This window comes from Suncus etruscus, chromosome 3 (assembly GCF_024139225.1).
Source record: "Suncus etruscus isolate mSunEtr1 chromosome 3, mSunEtr1.pri.cur, whole genome shotgun sequence".
Taxonomy (NCBI): domain Eukaryota; kingdom Metazoa; phylum Chordata; class Mammalia; order Eulipotyphla; family Soricidae; genus Suncus; species Suncus etruscus.
Window position 1 is genome coordinate 39,554,663 of NC_064850.1, and position 21,011 is coordinate 39,575,673.

Consider the following 21,011-nt stretch of genomic DNA (forward strand, 5'->3'; position numbering starts at 1 on the left):
GATTCAGGTGGCGAGTGGTCAAGTCTAGATTGCCCACATGACACAATAACCACAGTCTACAAAGCAAATTAGACTAAAGCCAAGAAGTTCTAGGAATCCAAAGGCATTGTTACCCCACTTTTGTTCTTGTCCTGTGAAAATCCTGGCATTTCTCCTTTTACCATGTCTCTCATCTGGATCAGTGAACTGTTGGTTTGATTTTATTTACTTGTCCATATGGGGACTCAGTTCCTTGAAGCCTTGATGCAAAGGCCTGTTTCTCCCTCCTACTAACTAGCAGTGTTCATGGATGTAGTTCTTTCTGTTCTTTTGACCAGTTGGTCAAAAGTTTTAATAACTAAAGCAGTCAAGTTAGTCTTGGGGTATTAAAAGACAAGTTCCCCTCCCTCCCTTATTGTTTAAAAAGTAAACATGTTGACTACTGCCCGTTGATACTTCAGTTGTTCTCCGACAAACTTTCCTTTTAGTCACAACCAGTAGAAACTTTGGCTGGAATGACAGAGATTCTTCCTTTCCTTTAGGAAGAACTAGGCTTCTCATGCCTTGTGCTCCCTGAAGGTGTATACAGATCATCGTTTACACAGGGCTACTTGTAAAGATTTCTAATAGACTTATTCAATTTTTACAGTTTTATTACCTCTAGACAATTCATAGTTCATATATTGTTGTCAATACTTTTTTTTTGTGTGTGTGTGTGTGCGCGCATGCATTTTTGGTAGATTAAACCCAAGTCTCATGAATGAAAGATATGTACTTTGCCACTGAATCACATCGTGGTCTCTGGACATTTTATCTTTTAATGTTGGCATCTTGTGGCTAGGATGATGTACAGTGGGTAGGTACTTGCCTTCCCTGTGACTGTCTGAAGTTCAATTCACATTGTCTCCTGAGTACTGCCAGGATTAATTCCAGAGTCTGAAGCCAGGAATAATTCCTGAGCATGTCTAGGTGTGACTCTCCCCCCCCAAAATTAACATTTTTATTGTGGATAGTACCTATCACAGAATTCACCGATTTCACATTGACAGTTGAGTTGTTTTAATAGAGTCGCTGAGTTGTGCAGCCATCAGCAATGTCTAAGTTTAGAACCTTTGTTTTAGCTTTAAACAATCCCTTTGGCCTGTGCCCAGAGCCTGGCAGGAAGGAGTGGGAGAGGGTGTGGAAGAATGGATGCACTCGAACCCATGTAATCATCTTCAGCTCTGACATGACTTTGTTTTGTGTTTCATTTTGCATTTGCTTTCTGATCTTTCTTTATTACTTGTCTAGTGTCCAAGCGACTCTCTGGGCCTCTTTCCTTCTCCATCAAGGCTGGTCATTTTCTGTATCTTGGCTGGAAAACCTTGCCTCCTCCCAAAAAAGAAAAACAAAAACTTTGAACAATTGATCTTCTCTGAAACTCTTGGTATAACTTACCGCCTTCTTAAATTCAGCATGACTCCCGGCCCCCACGATCTTGACAGGGAAAGTCAAGTTGATGACTCAGACCACAACTTCGGAGGTGCAGCTCTTTTGTGTGCTGGAGAAGGCCTCTTCCGGGGCCGTTGGTTTGCTGCAGAGCCCCGAAAAAGTAAACAGATTCGACCTGCTTATTCCTCTCCACTTCCTCCTGAGTCACAGAGTTAGCTCCACTTAACTCAGGGAAGAGGCTAAATTAAGCCTTGAAACCAAGCAGCCTCCGTGACCAGTGCCTTTGTTTTGCTTGAGTGACCGGGATGATGGGCCTTTGGTTTTTAAGGCAGCACTAATTTTGTCTCTTTAGACTGACCTTGGCCTGCAGACTGGGAATCACTAGCTCCCTTCCCAGTACTCAGTACCTTGCATTCAGCTCGTGTTATGCTATGCTTGGTGGTAGAGAAGCAAAAAGCCTGCCCTCTGGGTCCAGGAAAAGTGAAAACAAGAAACACAAGACCCTTTCGAGAGAGAATTGGGGTTGGGAGAATAGTCCACCCAGAGCAGAGAAAGGAGTGGATTTTTCAAGTATTTTTGTACTCTGGTGAGCTTGTGCCATGAATAGATAACAGAGTGGCCACAATAAAGGGGATGAATATTCCAGTATTCCCAGATAAGTGTGCAGATGCAATTGCTTGGACCAATTTTTAAGAGCATCTACTGAAAACTCTTGAAATGTTTTGTGGACAGACAGATACACGGATGGATCTGTTGAGTGAGTGTAGTTACTCACTGATGGGGGAATTTAGATCATGTGCTTCTGAGGGCTCTTTGAAAAGCACCTCTTTCTTTATCTCAAATTTTCTGAGAGTCTGAAATGTTCATGTGGAATGTGGCAGGAATTGCCTATGTAGGTTTTCCCACAGACATGGATAAGGAAGTTCCTGTCAGAATAGGACCATACTGGAAGTGTGGGCTGGGGGATCCAGATGGTCATCAGTATTAAGGTAAAAATACAATAGTTGTACAGTGGATCTTTCTCATGGAATAAATGAACCACATTTATCCATGACACCACAGGGACAGGGCAATCACCAACCAACGTAAGGTCTGGGGGAAAATGTCAAAGGAATGTTTGTATCTGTGTTGCTGTATGATTTTATTTGGATGAAATTTGTCAACAGGGAAAATTAGTCTCTCTGTTAGAGGTCAGGACAGTGGCTATGGCAGGAAGTGATTATTGCTGAAATGAGGTGCTATGGGCACCTGGAAGATTCTTTAAGAGTCCTAGAAAATGTCTTGATGTTGGTTAAAAATGTTAACTTTCTCAAACTATGCCCTTAAAGTTTGAATATACATAACTATCTTGTAGTATACATCACTTAAACTAGCCTAGAGGGGACTGGAGCAATAGCCCAGTGGGCTATTTTTTTTTTTGCATGTAGCCAACCTGAATTTGATCCCTGACATCCTATATGTATCCCCAAATCCATCAACATTGACCCCTGAGTTCAGAGCCAGGAGTTACCACAAAGCCAGGGGTAAATCTATTTTTAAAAAATGGGGGGGAGGGGAAGCAGCCAGAGAGATAGCACAGCAGTAGGGCGTTTGCCTTGCACAGCAAGACCCATGATAGATGGTGGTTCGAATCCCAGCATCCCATATCGTCCCTTGAGCCTGCCAGGAGCGATTTCTGAGTGCAGAGCCAGGAGTAGTAGCTCCTGAGTGCCACTGGGTGTAACCCAAAAACCAAAAAGAAAAAAAAAAGGGGGGGGGAGAAAAGAGAATAATTCTACTCAAAGTTAGACCCATGTGCTCAGGGAAAAGAAAATCTCTTTGGCAGATTCACACTGTGATGCCGGGGTAGACTTGTGTCCACTGGCACAGCCAAGCTGCATCAGGTGTCCCTACCTTCTCTAGCACTTCCATCTCCTTACACAGACTGTTGCTGTGGAGTCACAAAACAGGAGGCCACCCCTCAAAGGCTCAGAAACCCAGAAAAAGGGCAGTGTGCAGACACTCCACTCTGCAGCCACAATCTCTCTGTTCCTGTCTATGATCATCCCTGGTTAAACAGACTATCCCTGAGATAGACTTCAGCCCACACCAGTCAGCATTCCCCAGAGAAGTGGGAGCAATGAGACAGAAATGTAGATACACACTTGCATATATGGACACCTATATAACTGCATATATGGAGGTACATAGAGAGCCACACAGACATATATGTAAGTATACAGATAAGTACATAAATATATAGATACGGTTACATAAATGTATAGATGTATACACAGGTACATAAATATATAGAATCATAAATACAATAATCAGATACATAGATTTAGATGAATATGTAAATAAATATGTAGAGCCACAAATATTTAAATGCAGTAGTATATGCATTTATATATGAATGTATATAAAATGCATGAATGTGGGGCCGGAGAGATAGCATGGAGGTAAGGCGTTTGCCTTTCATGCAGAAGGTCATCGGTTCGAATCCTGGTGTCCCATATGGTCCCCCGTGCCTGCCAGGAGCAATTTCTTAGCATGGAGCCAGGAATAACCCCTGAGCACTGCCAGGTGTGACCCAAAAACCACAAAAAAATGCATGAGTGTGTTATATATATGAGTATATACAAATATTTAAATACATGAGTATGTACATCATAGAATCATAGATACATAGATATATAAGTATATAGATCATAAATTATAAAATTCTAGATATGTAGATATATAGATACATAAATTATAGAATGATAGATACACAAATATATAGATACATATAATTATAGAATCGAGATGTATAGGTAAATACTTAAAGATGCATCAATATATACTTATTGAACCACAGATATATAGATACATAATATATAGACACTTAAAGATATAGGCTCGCAAATATCAATCAGCTACATTGATACATAAACATAGAATCACAGATATTTAGAACATAAATAAAATAAAAACAAAATGAGACACACACACAAATACTAGATATATAATCTATAGGATTAGATACATTGACATAAATATACAGAATAAAGATACATAGGCATATTAGCATATCATTAATTTGTAGGTATCTAGACAGGTGGATAGTAGTGAATAGAGATTCATTATAAGGAATCAGTTATGGAGGCTGAACTGGCCCAAGACCTGCAGGATGATTCAGCAACCTCAAAAATCAAGCTTAATCTCAGCACAGAGGCCAGCATAGACCTGGGAGGAGCTCAGGTTTCCTTTCAAATTCAAAGGCAGGAACAAGGAGCAGAAGTTCAGCTTCCTCAGCCTTTCACTTTAAGCATCACTTGTTGGGCGAGGCATACCCCTTCTGCAGAGCGTCTGCTTCCCTTAGCCTGCTGAACTAGAGTTCATCTCATCTAAAAACACACTCCCAGGCACTTCAAAGTGGTCTTTGGCCAAACATCCAAGCACCTGTGGCACAGTCAAGCAGACTTGACAAAGTTATCTTGCCAAGACTGGGCATGGCCAACTGTGGCTTTCACTGGCAGCTCTTTATCCTGGCTCATGTCACACCCAAGTCACCACTTTGGCCATTGGCTACTATGCTTGGGAAAAGCTTTAGTTGCCCAGCATGGACCCTGGCTGGCCACTCTAAAGACTCTGAAGCAAACAAATGCCCTGTAAAATTGAGCACCTAGATTCTTGCCACACAGCTTAAGGAAAAAAGGGACAATGACTGGCCATTGCCTTCAGAGTCCTTGGCTCTTCTCCCAGAGAGCCTCTAATTCCACCCTCGTCAAGACGAAGCCATTCTCTGAATTTGGTGTTCAATTATTCCTTTCCCCTTTGTTTCAGTGCCAAGGATTGAACCTAGAGCCTCATACACAGATAAGGTACAAGTCCTACAGCTAAACCGTGTTCCTGGCCTTCTTTGCATTTTATCAAAATCATTTCACCAAGAACAAAAAAACAAACTCAGGAAGTATGTCCTGTGGCAATAGACATTGGCCCAATTTTCTCTTCACAAAGGGCTCATGTCTCCTTGCACCACATGCTTTTGCACTCTGTGTTTATTACAGTGGCTGTCTCTATGTTACCTTGTGTTGCTTCAGCCCATTCATGTTGTTATGGGGCTGGAGCCATAGCACATTAAGGAGGGCATTTGCCTTGCACAAGGTCAACCCAGGTTTAATCCTCAGCATCCTATAGGATCCCTCAAGCACGCCAGGAATGATTCCTGAGCACAGAGCCAGAAGTAAACCCTGATCACTACCAGGAGTGATCCCTGAGACAGTCAGGAATAACCCCTGAGCACCACCAGGTAAACCCCAAACAGAATCAGTTGGCTTCCTTCCTGCAAAGCAGATACAAGGATAGCGTGGCCTCATGGTCCCCTAGCACTCAGCTGCTCACCTTTGCCCACAAGTAAACAAACGAAACAAACCAGTCATGTCATTATTGTGTGTAATGTGTGATGTCCACTCGAGCAATAGCATGAACATCATGTTGCCACTGCCCTGCCCTGGTAACTTCTTCTCATCTGTTAGCACAAATGAAACTTGTAGACCAGAAGGCCAGATGCTGAGCTAGAGACTGAACCGAGTCTCTAGCATTGAGACTCGGGTTGTGCTAGAGACTTTTAACAGTTACACTGGTAACTGCGCCCACTAGTGGCCATGACACCTTCTTACACTGTGCTCAGGGCTTGAATTCTACCAGCTCTCAGCAAATCACTTGCTCTTGGTCCTCTCAGTCCCATATCACAGCCAAAGATATGTGTGCACAGGAATTCACTTGCACACACTTGGTACAGACACAAGATGGCACATTTCTTGGGGCTGAGCCAGTCCGGGAGCTTGTGTAAAGTCCCCTCCAAGCAAAGGAAAATGCCAAATTATGCCACTTCTTCCACCTGTTTCAGAACAATCAAACTCTTATGCAGTAGTTGGGGCCCCCCCCATGCTGAAACATGAGGGTTTATCTCTTTTTCTGTTTTTAAGCCACACCCTGCAGTGTTCAGGGGTTTACTCCTGGCTCTGCTCTCAGAAATAACTCCTGGCAGGCTTGGGTTATCTTATGGGATGGCAGGAATTGAACTTGGGTTGACTGTGTGCAAGGAAAAACGCCCACCCCACTGTACCATCACTCTGTTCCCAAGGGGGTTCATATCCTGATACCAAGGACAATCCAGTGGCCCTTGAAATTCATCAGCTTTGTTTGTCATCATGGTGCTTACATAAATATATTATTAAAAAATAAAATAAAATATATTTGTGAGGCTAAGTGAGAAATAGTACAGTGGGTAAGGTGTAAAAAAAAAAGAAGAAGAAACGAAATTCATCAGCTTTGCTCTGCCATTTCTCCCCAGTGGAGGGCTAATAAGTGTTTCAAGATGGGAGCATGGGTGAGTTACCCTTTAATCCTAAGGAGGATTGTACCCCAATACACACATACCCTTTAATCCTAAGGAGGATTGTGCCCCAAAGCACAGATACACACACCTGCCTAGCTTTGGAGAGGACCTTAGAAATGACCATCCCTTGTGCTGCCTCTTTTCAATTACAGGTTAGCCTGGGGAGGAAGATAAAGACGTTTGCAACCAAGATGGTGCTCACGAGCGGCAATGATGAAGACAGAGGGGGCCAGGAGAAAGAGAGCAAAGAGGAGAGTGTCTTGGCGATGCTGGGGATTATTGGGACCATCCTGAACCTAGTTGTGATCATCTTTGTGTACATATACACCACTCTGTGAATGGCCTGGTCACAGGGCCAGACAACGAGAATCCCCTGCGTGGGTACACCAGAAACGCAGCACTGTGCAAACAGGCACACGTGGCCACACACAGAGGCACAGATGCACCTTCGAACTTCCTAACAGGACCCAGAAATAAACCGCTTCTGCTGCCAGGAGCAGACCCTAAAGCACAATGAATCTCATAAAACTCATTCTGGCCTGGAGGAACTCTGCATCCCTGGCCCTGGGAAGTCCTGCCTCTGATGTTGGGAAGCCCCATTTCTGATGCTGAGAAGCTCCGCCTCTGGTTTTGGGAAACTCTGCCTCTGATGCCACAGTGGAGCAGGCAGGTGGGTGCAGGAATCCATCACCCCAGCTTGCTGACAGATCCGCACGCTCGCTGCATGCGTGCAGCTCGTCAGCGTGTCCCCTAGGATGCTGCGTAGCTCATCTCCTCTCTGTGAGCCATTCAGCAGGAGAAGCTACCCACGCAGGCTTTGGGTCGACATCCCATCCATCAAAAGTGTCTACTTGAGACCAGGGAGATAGCTTATTTTGCTTTCTTTTCTTTTTTTTCCCATTGGCTTGACGTGTGATCTCTGTTCATATCAAGGTTTATAAAGATCTATTTTTAATAAATGTTGCTCTATTTTTTAGCATGAACCAAATATTGGGAGAGGCACTCCTGGATTCACAGCTTTCCTGGATTCTCATCTGCTTTCCTCTGCCACTGTAGATGTTCTGTTGTGCAGCCATTCTACCTAGTTTTATTTCTCTCAACTTCAATCTTCATTTCTCTTTCCCCCTTTCCTCCTTCTTGCCTCCCCCATCTCTTTTTCACTATCTCTCTCTACCTAATCTTGAGGGTATTTGTCCATAATACCAACCGTAGTTTTGATGGGTGCATGTTTTCAGATTGTCCACTGAAGTGGCCTTTTGTTGCTCAAACAGAGACTGTGGGCATGTGGCACTTAGATGCACCTTATCCTTACTGAGAATGATGCATGAATAAGGGCTGAGTGAGAGATCAGCTTCAAACACACACACATAGACACACGCGCACATATGCAAAACCACACCAAACCATGTTTCAAGGACTACCAGTGGGGAAGCCCTCGTCTCTGCAGATGAACCCTAGGATGGAACTTTGGGCTTCCGGGGGGCAGCGTTATTACTTCATTCTTGTGACCATTTGTTAATCTGATTTTGATTTTAATGGCTCCTGCAAGAGGAATAGCTTAGCATTCGGTGCATAATTCTTTATTGAGCCTTGGGGAGGAAGGGGACTGTCATCTACTGACAGTAGATCCCCATTAGGAGAGTCCCTCTGGGGTATTTCACACTGGGGGGTCACCTCTGGACAAGTGGCATGTTCTAGGCAATGGGACATGCCCTAATGATAGACCTAAACGATCGCTGTTTTCTACCACCCCTTTTGATATCACCTGAAGCTATTTCCTTCTGGAAGGGATGTTGAATTAATGCAAGTTTTCCTTCCTTGTTCATGAGGCTTTAGTGTGATTCTAGCAGGACAGCCTTAAAGGGGTGCTCAGAATTCCTCCAGCCCCTGCTAGACTTGTCCATGGGGCAAAAACAGCAGCTGCTGGCCTGGGTGAACTCAAAGCATGCCCAAGAGGTCTCTGCTGCCAAATGTCTCCCTCCTCCAAATGGTGGGCTCTGAAATGCCAGCCCTGAGACATTTCTTGACTCTGCTAAGTAACGGGCTTTTTAGATCTGAAAGTCCCTGAATGAATATTTCCAAGGCTGGTTCACCTGGAGTCCATTCTTTCTTACTAGAAGGAAGGGATCTAGGATGTCTGGGAAAGTCCTACATGCCCAACTCCTTACAGACCTAAGGCTCCTGACTCACATCATAACCCAGGAAGTGAAAGGAAAGCTCAGTGAGATCAAGAACTGTCCCCAGTAATCTGAGGCTGTGAGTAATGTGAACTGGGACTTGGACCCCATACTTGTAGTTTCTTAGTCCCATGAGGGCCGACAGACTACTGGGATGATCCTGGGGGTGGAGGGAGCCCAATTTCCCCCTAAGTTTTGGTGGAGAGGGGGCAGGTGCAAGAAAGGGCTGTCCAGGGCCAGTACATGAACCTCAAAAGCTTTTCTGGGACCAACTCTGCACCCTGCATCCCACTCTTTGGAAGCTAAGCTGCACATTTCCTGGTGGCTGCAGGATGTGATGCAATAGGAGGCAGGGCCAGAGGCTGCTTTAGAAAGAAGGAAAGTGGAATGTGTGGGCGGGAGTCAGCTAACAGGTTCTATGTGATTCTAGAAAGATTGTATGAAAATTTCGAACAATGAAAAGAGTAAACAATAAAGGTGCAATGGAAAAAAATGCTATCATGTTTTTTTCTCCCTGCAACTGTGTTATTTAAACTACCTTGTGTGATTTTTTTTGTCTGATATTTTGTCTAACCTTCTATTTTGTTTCATTAGAAAAAGCAGAAACTGAGCACGGAAATGGAAACCGTGGAGGCTGCCATCAGTCCAGTGGTCGTCCAAGTGCACTCTCTTGAAATTTATTAAGAGCAAATCTGTCCTTCCAGTTCTCTGACCAACTCTCAGTGGTTCTTTAAGAATTTGGAGATTCACAAAGATACTTGGCTCACTGTCCCTTTATAGAAAAAAAAGATTACCCAGCCACCCCCCCCCCATCTACTTTCTTTAAGCATACGGGAAAATCACTCTCAGTTGCATATGGAGTTACTTTTGCTCCCTCCCACTCATTCTTCCAGCACCTCAGGGCACAGGAATATCACCAACTTTAGGAATCATCATTATAGATTGTTCTAAAGCACAGCTTGGAAGCAAAGCTGCTCCCCCAAGGACCGTCAACTAGCACACCCCTTCTCTCTCCCCACAGCCCTCCTAGGCTGGATTCAGTTCACACCTAGCAGCACGACTGGGTCCTGATTGGATTCTGTCTTAGCAGCACAGGCTGGGTTCCTGGATCCAAAGGCATCGTTACTCCTGGTTGTGAAGTAGACTGGAAGCTCCTCTGGGTCTTCAGGTTACCCCAGTTTTATGGGCTGGGCCTGGCTTTGGTCTGGGAACAGCCCAAGATGGGGAGAATATTCCCATCCTAGGAGTAGGGGAAGTGACTCTGACTTTGATTTCTCCAAGGTCACAGTCAGAGGTCAGCTCTCCTGGCCCTATGTCTAGCTGGGGAGAGCCTTACAGCTCTGTATGGGGGGTGTGCAATGGGTAGGAGCAGACAGAATGGATGCATATCTCTTCCCACCCCCCCTAATCCCTATGAGCCTCCCTCTTCCACTCGTCCTCCTCCTTCATTACTCCATTGGAGCCCCCAACTTGGCGCCCAGTGGAATGGAGAATCCTGTGGCCAAAAATTCCAGCCCCATCTTTCCCTGAACTTGATGGTGAAAGTAGGTAGGTCTCCCCAATCCTGGAACCTGAGTATCCCTGTCTGTTGTGGGGCCCTATCAGGTGGTGGAGGGTCCTGGCTTCACTGTGATTGGGAGTCCTGCACAGAAATCCCAGCCCAGGATGTCACATGACCATAGCAACAGGCTGAATCCACATGTGACTGCCACCACCTTTGCACTAGTGAGTTCTTGACTTCACCCCCTCCCAAGACTCCCCAGGAACACCAAAGGGCAGAGCATGTCTCAAAGGCTTCCAAGTTCACTGTGAAAGACCCAGGTGTCCCTGGGATTTGACAGGACCAGGTAGAAGCAGGGTCAAGAGACTCTTTTCCTAAGATTATTTACAGCCCAGTAGCCATCTGGGGCCCAGAGCTTTCATGTTCTGGCATGGCAGGCAGTAATGAAGGTTTAGCACTGTACAGGCTTTAGAGACTAGAGCAACCATGATAGGCCAGGGAGAGAGAGTGGGTGGACACTTGCCTTACACATGGCTGACCTGGATGAGATTCCTGTTATCCCATAGGGTTCCCTGACTCCTGAACCTCAAGAAATGTTCCTTGAGCACTGCCTGGTGTGACCCCTAAACAAAGTAAACCAAGAGGTCTTTGCCCAGATTCTTGCTGCTGTGATTTCTATGCAAAGCAAAGGGTTTCTCACACTGCCCTGGCCTGATCCTCGGGCATGACATGCATCCCTCAAGACCATGGTTTGGGGCCTCCTTGTCCCATAGGGAAGGCCAGAAAGATGCCTTTTTCATTTATTATTTATTTTGTTTTTCGAGCCACACCTGGTGGCCTCAGGCATTACTTTGGTTCTGCTCTCAGGGTTCACGCCTGGTAGGCTCAGGGGTACCATATGGGATGTCGGGGACCAAACATAGCCCTACCCACTGTGCTTCTGCTCTGGCCCAGAGATATGCTTTTGATGTTAAAGGCAAAAGGGGGCGGTGGATACACCACCTAGTTGATCCACCTCATCCCATGTTCCCCAAGTCTTCTGAATCATCATACACAGTTGTTGAGCTGTTCTGCCCACTGCAAACTCCTGTCCCTTTCCCCTCCCCTCCCAGGGGTACCCACCATTCCAAGATGGCATGTAAGTTCTTATTCTAAGGGCTACATTGTCTGGGAAACCTTTTGGAGGGGAGTTCAAGCCTGTTCCTGCCTTATTCTCTGCCTCCTTCAAGTTCAAGTTTTTTTTTCCCTTGGACAGTTCGAGGCAATTTCTTTTTCACTGACTCAGCCCCAAGGCAAGGCAAAAATCTGCATAGACATTTGTTTTGTTTGGGGGGGCACACCCGTTTGATGCTCAAAGATTACTCCTGGCTATGCTCTCAGAAATCTCCCCTGGCTTGGGGGGACCATATGGGACGCCAGGGAATTAAACCCCGGTCCGTCCTAGGCTAGTGCTTGCAAAGCATACACCTTACCTCTAGCTCCACTGCGCTGGCCCCCTGCATAGACATTTGTAGCTTTGCAGGAGACTGGATGTGCCTCCTCACACCAAGGGTACCTGCAGTTGTCCAGGAGTGACTGTGTCCCCAACTTCCCTATCTGCGATGGGCAGACATCATCACACCTCACTGTAACTGACCCTTCAGCACTACTATGTGCCTCTGCCTCTTCCTTTGTGTGAACTTTGGGAGCTGCTGGTGTGATATTGTGTTATGCCTGCCCCTGTGCACTTGCTATTGGACCCTTAGGGTTCTATCAGTGTTTACTGAGACCCCAAAAGCCATTGGAGATGCTGGCTTCTGCCACTGGCTGCAAGACCAGGATCCCTGGACATCACTGTCCTCCAAATGAAAGGTGATAATTCCTGATTTAAGCACGTCCTCACACACGTCCTCAAGCCTCCCCGCTCAATTTCTGGGTCAGTCTAATGGGTCATCCAGGTTACCAGACAGCTGGCCAGACAGATCTTGGTCAAGCCTGGTGCAGGCTGCGGGAATTGTGCTACTTTTGGAGAAATCACCTCATTTTCTGCCTGGATTTCCACATTTCTAAAATTTTGCAGGTGGCCAGGGAAATAATACAGTGGGTAAGGTGTTTGCTTCACCTGTGATATACATCACTTTATACTCCTCTCACCATATATGGGCCCCTGAGCACTCTCAAGCAGGACCCAAAGCACACAGACTCTGAAGGTACCAGCCAGATCTCGGGCTGCAATGATGTTGCTTCTGGCGCACTCTCTGGGGAACAGGAATTCACTTGGGGACACTGGATGCATCTCTAGATAACAGAACCCAAATGAGAAGCCATTTCTCAAAATCCCCCTCTTTCCTCTGTCTCTGTCTTCTAATCCCTTAGTTCATTAAAGGTGATGCAAAACCCTGGGCTTGTCCTTTCCATGCTGGTCATCTGACGCTTTTTCACAGCGTAAACACCTTGTCTGTTCCAGCCTCTTGGCCACATACTAATTTTGATCACTCCTAACATGCCCATCTTGGTATTCTGAGTTCTGAAGACTCTGTGGTGCTGAGGCCATCTCTGTATTCAAAAGTTGTGTAAACTCAACTTCAGTCAGTAGTTCTGATTTAATATGGCCTTGGCCTCATCGGAAATCAACAGTCTTTCCTGACCACACTTTTCTCCAGAAGATTCCTTGGAGGAGTCTATTGTCTTGTGGGTATTTGAAGAATAAATGTGTACAAGAAGTCAATCACACACCTCATCCAGGCCACTCTTCAATTCAGAGGGCCTAAAAGTTGTCCAGAGATGGAAATGGAGCTCAGGACCAAGAACATCTATAGTTGAGTCCCAGATCTGCCATGGATTGACCATTAGGCCACTTTTCTTAATGTTTTCAACCTTGGATTCCTTGATACGAAGTCCATAAAACTGGTCATTCAGTGTAATTATTCAGCTCAGCACATTTTATCTGGGACCATGAACCCTGGTTGGCCTCCAGAATATTCCAAGGGCTACATCACAGTTGAAAAGCATATAAATACGTTTATGTGGGGTTCATAGCATGATAATAGGGGTCAACTGGATGAACAGGAGTGGCCACAGGAACAAAACATGGTGGAAAGGGAATGAGGGGCTTGTTTAGCAAAAGGTTGAGAAACATTGATTTGGATTATATTTTATGTAATAACTATTTTGGGAACTGAAGAATGTGCTCCTATTATAAAGAATTTAAGTGTGTATATTTTTTAATATTTTTATCACTGGAGCAAGAGAACTAGATTGTACATGGTAAGGTACTTCCCTTGCACGTGTCCAAATGGGGTCCAGTGCCAGCATCCCTATGATCACTCGAGTCTATCGGGAGATAGCCTTAGCACAAAGCCAGAAATAATACTTGAACATTGCCAGCTGTAGCTCAAAAATCCAAAGTATTTCACTGTTAGGAAAAAAGAACACAAGAATCCAAGTCAGTAATGTTTAAAAATCTTTTGGGGGAGCTGGGATAATAGTAGAGTGTTTACCTTGCACTTGGCTGACTGAGGACGGACCCAGATTAGATCCCAAGTAACCCTGAGCTTGCAAGGAGCAATTTCTGACCACATAGACGAGTAATTCCTGAGTGCAGTCAGGTGTGGCCCCAAAAATTAAATTAAAAAATTGGGGGGGGGAAGGGGACCACACCTGGTGGCGCTCAGGGATTACTCCTGGCTCTGTGCTCAGAAATTGCTCCTGGTAGGCACAGAGGACCATATGAGATGCTGAAATTCAGGGATCCCATATGGGATGTCAGTCCTGGGTCGGCTGCTTGCAAGGCAAACACCCTACAGATGAGCTATCTCTCTGGCCCCTAAAAATCTTTTTTTTGGATAAAATTAAATGTGTAGAGTCAGAGAGATAGAACTGTGGTTAAGGCATTTGCCTTGCATATGGAAAACCCAGATTCAATTCTGGGTACGAAATATGGTTCCCTGAGAACCACCAGAAATGGTCCCTAAGCATCAGAACTGGTCATTAAGCACAGAATCAGGAGTAAGCCCTGTGCAGAGATGTATCTGGTCCAACTCACCCTTCCCCCCGAAAGTCTAATCCTCCAAAAAGATACATAAAACTTCATAAAATTAATATTCTAGCTCTTAAAAGACAAGAGTAGAAAACAAATAGCAGAAATAATGACTAGAATTGAAAAATTCATGAGACTTTTATCTGACATGGGTCTTGTAATGAAAATATATAAACTATAAAAAGCTCAATAACAAGAAGAATGACAACCTAAGTTTTACAATGAGGAAAATCCTTCAACTGACATTTCACAAAGGCAGACAAGCCAGTGATCAACAACCTTATGGAAACAACATGAAACACCAGGAAAATGGAAATGTATAAAGCCAAATACAATAGACACCCACATTGCTTTGGGTTCAAACCATTGTGACCACAACTGCATACAAGGCAAAATTCTTTAACTTCTGTGCTATCTCTCTGGCCCCTTTACATAAAGTTTTTGCAATTTGTTTTTAGCTTTTGAGTCTCCAAAAATATTTCCTGGACTCTAACTTGGCATTTGGGCTTACCTGTCCAAGCTTAACATGCACCATCTCATCTCTTGGACCAACTTCCAAGCAGTCCTTAAAACCAGTAGCTCATGAGAGCCTGGAATCTTGAGCCAGTTAATTCCCAGATAAGCTTCTTTCTTGTCTATCCAAAACCTTGGTTCTCCTCCATGAAGCACATCTTACCAGTGCTGGGAACCATTGATCTCACTCCTGTTAAGCATCCTTCTCTGTATCCCGTCTTTGGCTATTAACCCAGTTAAGTCAGTTGAAAGAGAAGTGAATTCCCTGAATCCTCTTTCTGCACTGAGCAAACTAGCAAAAGCTTAACTCTACAGGAAAGTAACTGTGAAGGACATACACTTAATGCCTAAAACTCAAAACTAAGTTTTTTTTACATTCCCGAGTCAACAGCTCTTTTTATCAGCTATCAAGGAGGCTCAGAATCTCTTCAAGGTTACCCTACACAAAGGAAAGTGTGACATACAGACCTAGGCTGGAAAGAGGTGACAGCATTAGCAGTTGTGCTCAAATATTTGATAGAGCCAGAGAAATTGTACAGTGGGGAAGGCTCCTACTTGTTTTACATTCAGCAGACCTAGGTGCAATCCCTGCAACAGTCCATCCCGAGTCTACCAGGAGTGATCCCTAAGTGCAAAGGCAGAATAAGTCCTTAGCACTGGCATGGTCCCCCGCAAAAACAAAAACATAAAAATAAAATATTTGGGACTGAAGAGATAGCATGGAGGTAGGGTGTTTGCCTTGCATGCAGAAGGATGGTGGTTCGAATCCCGGCATCCCATATGGTCCCCCAAGCCTGCCAGAAGCGATTTCTGAGAATAGAGCCAGGAGTAACCCCTGAGCACTGCCGGGTGTGACCCACAAAACAATAAATAAATAAATAAACAAATAAATTTTGATTTCTATGAGGAAAATTTGTCCTGTAGAACACGCAGTAGGGAATTTCCCTTTTTTAAATTAAATAAATAATTTAAGTCACTCTGAGGTACACAGTTACAAAGTACTTCGTGATTGAGTTTCTGTCATACAATGATACAACACTCTTAACAGGTGCACATTTCCTGCCACCCTTTCCATTTGCCTTTCCCCTGTCTCTATGACAAGCATTGCCTCCCCCACTCACTCTTTCTCTCCCTTTTAGGCACTGTAGTTTTCAATATTTTACTTTCCTCCTTTTAGCGCCCAGTTTTATCCAGAGTAATCATTTCCAACTCTCATGGTCATAATGGTCCCCTCTCTGCCCTCACTGCATTCCCTGCTCTTTGTGGCAGGCTTTCTGCCATGGACCGGTCCTCCTGGCCCTTGTTTCTATTGTCTCTGGGAATTATTACCATACTATCTTTTTTATATGTTCCACAAATGAGTGTTATCATTCAGTATATCTATCCTTCTCCCTCTGACTCATTTCATCCAGCCTTAGACTTACCATACCTATCCATGTCTAAGCAAATTTTATAACTCAGGAATTTCTATTGGCTTCCCAAGTCTGGCACAAAGATGCTTTGTATTTAAAGACCAGTTTTTTCCAAGCCTCAGATTTAGACAAACTCCTCCAAATATCTATCATGGACTAAAACTGCACATTTTGGCAAGTGGACCCCAGGTGACTGTGTAATTTGTCCAATCCCAGCCAAGTAGAGACGAGGTAGGGAGAATGGGTCTGACTGAAGCCAGAGTCAAGTGAATTCAACTGGAGGTTGTGACAAGGGGCTGTAAATGACCTAGCACTTATACTGGAGAGAGAGAGAGAGAGAGAGAGAGAGAGAGAGAGAACACTTGCTCCTGAGAGAGAGAGAGAGAGAGAGAGAGAGAGAGAGAGAGAGAGAGAGAGAGAGAGAGAGAGAACACTTGCTCCTGAGGCTGAAATCCTACCTATGAATTAGTGACCAGGAGGCTCATTCCCTTTGAGCCTTCTCAAGCTTCCTGGTGAAACAGAAAGTTCCCAATAGAAACACAATAGGCCTGTTGTGAGGCTTAAAGGATTGTTTGTACCTGTGAATAACCATAAAAAAAAAATCATTCCCTCTGGTGATCAAGGGCCTGCTAAAGCTCTGACTATTGATGTTCAATGAACCCTCAGCAAATCCCTGCCAAGTTCCTTCCAAGTCCTCTTGAAGAGAAAACAGACAGGTGGGGTAAGATGGAAATAAGTCACCCTCAATTTCCACTCATGGGGAGGCATTTCAAATGTCCCTGATTTATTTAGATCACTTCTCTGCTCAGTTTTTCAGCTTTTCTATCACCCACTGTGTACAGAAAGGATATATATGTATCTTTATATATGAATATGTGTATATAAGTTTTGGGGCCACATTCAACAGTGCTCAGGGGTTCTTCCTGGCTCTGTGCTTAAGAATAATTTCTGGCAGGCTCAGGGATGAACCATATGGTTGCCAGAGATCCAGCACAGGTTGACTGCATGCAAGTCAAACACCCTCCTCGCTGTGCTATTGCTCAGGTCCTAAAAAGGATCAATTTTATTTCCTTGTGGAAGGACTTTGGGTCACTCCTGGTGTGGCTAAGAGGGCTTTTCTTGGCTTTGTGCTTTCTCTGGCAGTGCTCATAGTGCCGAGGATCCATTTAGGGTTAGCCACGAGAAAGGCAAGTGTCTCATCTTCTGTACTATCTCTCCAGATGCAGAAATGATAAAGGGAAGGGTCATCCGCTCTGACTGAGATCAGAGAACCAAGACTCAGGTTGATGGGCCATGCAGGTATACGGGTGAGATAGTGGATTGAAGTGAAGGTCAGTGGAAAATTTCAGCACACATAACACTAACCTGGAGATCCATCAGCCAATCAAGTTGCCACCTATAGCCCCAGAAGGGGTTTTGGAGATGCTGTTATTGCAGTAGAGGCTTGAGAGGAAAGGAGTTGAGCATCTGGAGTACAAACCAGCACCAATGAGTATTAATATGTCATAAAATGGATTGAAAGAATGACATATATAGATTGATGATGAGTGAATAGATGCATGGGTGGAAGGAAGAAAAGAAGGAAGGAAGACAAAAGGGCAGAAGGAAGGGAGCGAGGGAGGGAGGGAGGAAGGAAGGAAGCATGGAAGGAAGGAAGGAAGACAAGGGAAGAAGGAAGGGAGCGAAGGAGGGAGGGAGGAAGGAAGGAAAGGAAGATAGTGGCTCAAGGACTGAGGAAGGAAGAAAAGTAGGGAGGGAGGGAGGGAGGTAAAGACCGAGGAAGAAAGGGGGAAGAAAGGGAGGAGGGAAGAAGAAATGGAGGAAAAACTAAGAAGGAAGGAAAAAAGAAAGGGAGGGATGGAGGAAAGAAGGATCAATGAATAGATGAATGGATGGAAGGAAGGATGGATGGATGGATGAGTGAGTGAATGAATATATGGATACTGGATGAGTGCATGTATGTATGGATGGATTCATCAATAATCTTAACCTGGGTCTAAGTTGTGAGTAGTGTAGAGCTGCCTCTGACCTCACCCCTACCCTGTGGGCATTGCAGGCTTGAGGACCTGCTCTGGTATCTACTGGGCTGAGAGTCCTCTGGCCACATCATCCCCAACTTCTCTCAAATGGTCAGTGCCCTATTCACATAGTTGGTGCTCCATGATGCCTATTTACCAGAATTGATCTGAAACAGAGCTGAGAGAAATCCACTGATCCTGCCAGGCGTCCATTGATTTCCCTTCTCTGCTCATAAAGGAGCCTTTTGCAGAGGAACAGTGTTTCCATGGGGGGCAGGCCAGGAGCACCAGCCCACTTCCATCCAAAGCCATTGGCCACAGTGGACCGCAGCCCAGATGAAGAAATCCTTAGAGTCCTAAGGATTTCATGAAGCATTTCCTTCCCTGTTGAACTAGATCTAATTTAGGGAGCTGAAGTTCTTGCTTCAAGCCCTGGAAATAGGTGATCAGGTTTGCAGTGTGTTACAGTGAGATACTAGTCAAACTTCAGGAGGAGACAACGGGAAACCTCTTCCTTGGAGAAGAGCTAATTGCCATCTTGTCTACCATGAATTTATGGGTCTTTCCCATGTCTTTCATTAATAAGGACAGGATGGGGGTGATATAGGGGAGGGACTCTAGGGGCCATCCTCATTTAGGATTTGGGAAGTCTCAGAACCAGCACCAACTCACAGCCTCCCCACTTATTCTTAGAGGGAGACATAACACCAGGTGTGGGTCCAGATGGAAATAGAAAGTCAGGAAACAACTGGTAGACCCTGGTTTGCCCTGCTAATAATCATGATCACTGATCAGAATTTGATTCCTGTTCTCTCTCCCCCTTTGAAAACCACCAGCTGGTACATGTATTGCCTGGGTACATGGTACCTGAGCACATGTTGCCAGCATCTTTCCTCTTGAGAGGTGAACCTTTATACTTTCCTTTCATGCAAGGTTGTGTAAGGAGCACTTTCTGCCTTTGGAGAATCCTCTTCTCTTAAGTGTGTTTACTCTCTCTTTTCTATTCTCTCCTTCCCCTTCCTCAATACCTGCAAATAAATCTGTTTTTATACTTTATTAAAAAATAATAAATAAAGGCCAAAGTGATAGCACAGTGGGTAAACCATTTGCCTTGTACATAGCCAATCCTGGACCAGCCATGATTCAAACCCTGGCATCCCATATGGTTCCCAAACCTGCCAGATGCAATTTCTGAGCACGGAGCAAAGAGTAACCCCTGAGCATCACTGGGTATGGCCCCAAAACCTAACAAACAAACAAATAATTTTAAAAAGAAAATAAAATCACCAGCTGCCCACTGCTTTACTCATCCCCTCCAATTTCACAGAGGTAGATGAAGACTGTGGTGATTTGGCCAAGTTCATAAGGCATCTCTGAGCAATAACAGAACTACATCTTTGTTCTTTTATCCAAACTCTGGGATCCACTCTGGGACAGGCTGTTTGGGCCAGTGACAGAAAAACCCAGAATCTTCTCCACTGAACACAATTTTATTTTGAAACTGCTTTTTCACTCCAAGTGCAGGCTCCTGTATACATTTCAGCTCCCAGTCTCCTTGCATATTTGCATGTTATCCTTCTTGCCTTCCTGATGGAAGTGGTAAGAAAAGAAAGAACAGACATTGGAAAGGGAATTCACTCAGCTCCTAGCTTGGGCTCCTGAGAATGATGGCTTGATTGGTCATGTTACCAATGGTTATGCTCCAAGGTCAAAGCTAACCAGCTTGTAAATGTCCTGAGAACTCAACCATGAGATCTGGGAGCCAATTTGAGACAGCTCTTCATCATCCCACCCCATATCCATTCATGTTCTCTTGACCACTGCAAGGTCCAACCTAGATGCAAGCCACTAGGGATGAGAGAAGGAGGAGAGAAAAACAGGTTCAAGAAAATGCAGCTGCTTCTTCATCTTGGTAGAGCTGTTGGACCCACTTCCTAAATGTGTCAGAAGTCATTACTATTTGCCTATTGGCACTGAGAGATTGTAATAAGAGATAAGATGCTCATCCATGTTGGCCTGGAATCCAGTATGGTAGTACAGTTCAGGTCTCCCAGGAATCAGGCAAACAAACTGACCACTGGAACCCAAAATAAGTGAGTACTTGTCTATGGCCAATCAACCCATAAGGAACGCCTACTTGTTGCTGAATTGTGCATTCAGTTTCTCCAGCTCCAAGCAGCCCCATCCATATTTGGGAACCTGGGGCAAGAACAAGACATGAGGAAAGGACATGAAAGGACATTTGGAGAACTTTAATCATGTGTGGGCTCCATGCAGGCAAGTGGTGGCATATGAAATAAAGACCCTTTGAGTGCTTAGCCCTCAAAAATGCTCCCTATTTAAAATGACAAACAAGGAGGGGGTGATTATGGCAGTGATGGGCACACTTTTCTTAATTTTTCCAAGCTTCCATAAAAAGCTGTCATAGACGACCATAAGGGAAGTGACTTAAACAACAGACATTTGTTTCCTATGTATTTTGAAGGGTTAAGATCATGGTGTCAGACTCAAGTGTTGGTGAGGACCCACTTCCTGTCAGATTCAGAGTTGGTAAAGGTTCCCTTTCTGTCAGATTCAGGATTTGAGAAGGTCTACTT

General features: G+C 44.7%; 1 long non-coding RNA gene across 1 annotated transcript in view; it reads left to right on the forward strand.

Annotated features, from left to right (window-relative positions):
* Positions 1–9,445, forward strand: part of LOC126003650 (uncharacterized) — a 46,455-nt gene extending 37,010 nt beyond the window's left edge. Inside the window, exon 2 of the long non-coding RNA XR_007493819.1 lies at positions 6,928–9,445. This is a non-coding gene — a long non-coding RNA (uncharacterized LOC126003650). The remainder of the gene's footprint in view (positions 1–6,927) is intronic.
* Positions 9,446–21,011: the final 11,566 nt, after the last annotated feature.